Here is a 3,370-nt window from a genome sequence, read left to right as displayed (position 1 = left end):
GGTGTTTCCTCCGTGTGTCCCAGCTGGCTGGGAGGGGGCTGGCAGCCCCAGAAAGGGAACCAGCACCTCTTGTCCTCGGTGTTTGCAGGGCAGGAGCTGTGCCTGCAGTGTCCCACCCGCGGCACACAGCGTGCCAAGCGCACATCCCAGGGATGGGCACTGGGATTCCTGGGCAGTGCTCGGATGGACGTGGATAAAGGGCTGCCAGCGGCTCCCCGACCAGGGGCTGCTCCAAACGGGCACCTGGAGATGGTTCAGCCCGGACAGACCCCACCCACACCCCAAAAATACCCCAAGCTGGCATTACCTGGGAATGTCGGCACGGTGCATTTGTGGAGAGGCTCAGACAGCAATTCCCGGTGCCGACCTCCTGGAGCTCCCACACACCCCCAGGTATGACCCACCCACCCCAAATCCCTTCCCTTCCAGCCCAGGGACACCATCCATCAGCAGCATTAAAGCCAAGGGAACCTTCCCTCATACAGAAAATGAACTCCGAGCAATAGACCTCAGAGATGCCTTAAAATAAAAGGTTAGAGTGGGATGAACTTTTGTTTGGATGAAAGTTGGAGTTTTTGAGGGAGCCAGTTGGAACTACAGAACTGATGGAGAGCTTTCACAGGAGGGTACCACTGGAGGTGTGCTGAAAGCAGGGATGTGCATCCGTTTCCTCAGGGTAAAGAACTTCTAGAGGCCACTCCCGAGGCTCTGAAATGAACTCAGCTTCTGCAGGAAGAGATGTCCTCCCCTGGGCCCAGGAGCTGCCTCAGCACTGGCCAGGAGTGTGTGCGGCCACTGCTGTCTCCTGCTTTAAAATATCGACTGGAGCCTGACCTCAGGGAGGTGAAATTGGCTGAATTCCAGGGGACTCTGTCAAGTGTCCCCCAGGGACATTAGTGGGGCTGGGGAATGAGTGATATAAATAGCAAATTCTATGGATTATAAACCTGTCTTTGTCCTGATCCCACTGAGCTTCCCTGGAAACTCTGCTGGTTCCTTACACAGCTGGTGTTAAAATGGCAGCTCTGCATAGGAATATCCACATTCCATGAGGCACTGTCAGGTTATTCCAGCAGGAATTTGGGGCTACAGGTATAATTCATCTGAACTAGCAAAGCTGATACTGAACCCCAGATCTGGACACCACACAGAGAACAATCTTTGTGCTGTCCTGTCAGCTGAAGCCCATGGGCTGGGAAATTTCAGCAGCCAAATGTATGGAATGATCTAAATCCCAGCCCACAGCATCCCCCAGAGGGACATTCCAAGTCCAAGGGTGGGAGCTGGTGTCCTTGCCCTGCTGCTGGTGGGACAAATTCCCTCCACACAGTTGGCCCTGGCTGGGTGGGAGCTGAGAGGAGGGAGGGTGGATTGGCTGCCCAGGAATCGCTGGGAGATGAGGCTGCTGGAATCTCAGCTGAATCGACTGAGAACATTCTTTCCTTGCAGAAGACAGGACCCAAAGCAGATCCCTCCTGGCCAAGCTGTGGGCAGCAGCTGGATCTGCTCTGGGGGAAAACACCCTACCCCTGCCAGGAGCTCTGACTGCTTTTCCTCCCAGCTCCTGAGCAGTGTAGGGCCACTGTGAGGGAGTTTAAATCCAAATAAACCCCATAGCCCACAGAGTGAATAATCCCAACAGAGAAATGCAGTGTTGTCATAAAAAGCTTAAAGATCTGTTAAAAAGGCTATGACAACGCAGTAATGGGATTCCCATGAGCTTTCTTAGTACTCTTGGTTCCATCTTTATGTATTTTTAGTCCCTCAATGGGCAGCTTGTAGAATTTATTCTGGGACCTAGCGGTTGAGCAGGGCTGGCTTTGGACTGACCTTCACCTCTGGTCCCACTTTGTGCAAACACAACTTGGGCTGAGCTGGGTGACCACCTCAGCTTTTCCCTCCAAAATATCCCCTACTTCTTTCCCTGCAGATGAACTTGGATTTTGCCCCAGAGTGTCCCCAAACTCACCTCCACTTGCCCTCACAGTGTCCATTCTGTTCCCCACAGGTGCCCTGGTGACACCAGGGAGGTGCCCACAGTGCCTTTCTCTCCAGCTAGAGGCCACTCCTCTGCTGGCTCTCTTCAGTCTTGTCCCACACAGTGGGGCACAAAAGGGGAAAGGTTTGAGAATACATCAGCATGTTTCTGTGTTTCAACAAATCTCTCATCAAATCATCTTTGTGTCACTTTCCATGTGAGGTTTATGTGTCAAAAATCCATGTTTTTCTATTCAGACTGATTTTGAAGTTTTTCAGGAAATCATGATCTCACAGGACTAACAGAAATTCTCTCAACACCAATTGCTGCTTCTCTCTCTGCCAGGGCAGCAGCAAGAAGTTCTGGGTCAGTTCTTGTTCCATGCTTGCCAGTGACCTCAAGAGAAAAAGGTACAGCTATTGCTATTAATTATTGCCACAGATTTTGGGTTCACAGTTGGGTTACATTTCTATTATATTCTGTAAATAAAAGGAGACAGACATCAACCTACTAGAGCTGACTTGTCTATTCCCTGCTCTCCCAAACCCTTCAACCACTCTCCCAAACCCAGCACTGCTGCAGCTCTCTACAACAGACAGCAGTTTATTCACAGGGGGTTTCTCCTAACACACATTTCCCATAATGTGTCCAGAGCAATCCAAGTGCTTATTTTACATCTCCACAAGTGTGGCAAAAGCCCCAGGTACAGAGGAACACCAAATTTTAAGTGTACCAACAGAAGCAACAACAGATTTAAGTATTATTCTTCACACAACAACTAATCCAATTAACTACTGTACACTTGAAATGCTTGGTGTGGGAGGGTCAATAGAGCTTCTGTCTATCTTGAAGTACAAAGCATAAAAAGAAATTTTTTTTCACAAAACAAAATTTAAAAAAATATAATAAAAAATAATGCCATACATTAGGAACTGCCTTTTTAATTTTAAGCTTAGTGTCCTAGAACTCAAACATCCATTAAAAAGAAAAACACACATGAAATGGACAAAAGCATCAAATACTGGACAAACCTTCAAACAAGGATCATTCTGGAAAATGGGCTCATCCAAAACCTCTCTCCATCCTCAGGGATCACTGCACTCACTCCAGGGTACTTGGCAGGAAAAAAGGAGCAAGTGGAGACTTTATGGCTTCCCTGGGATCTTTTCTCCTTTGACCATTGCGGGCAGTGACCAGTGACTGGGAAATGCTCTCTGGGAACCCAGTGTGAGGAGCACAGTTGGACTGCTGACAGGGGTCAGCTTATCAAGAATTTGCTTCCTTGACTGTGTTTTAAACCCAGAACCAAAGTTCCCCCTGCACAGCTCTCAAAACAGTGACAACCTGTCACTTTTGATGTTTGTGGGATCTAGTTTGCTGTAGGGCTTTTGG

Source organism: Parus major, chromosome 1A (assembly GCF_001522545.3).
Source record: "Parus major isolate Abel chromosome 1A, Parus_major1.1, whole genome shotgun sequence".
In the NCBI taxonomy this organism is placed as follows: Eukaryota; Metazoa; Chordata; class Aves; order Passeriformes; family Paridae; genus Parus; species Parus major.
This window is presented reverse-complemented; position numbering follows the sequence as displayed.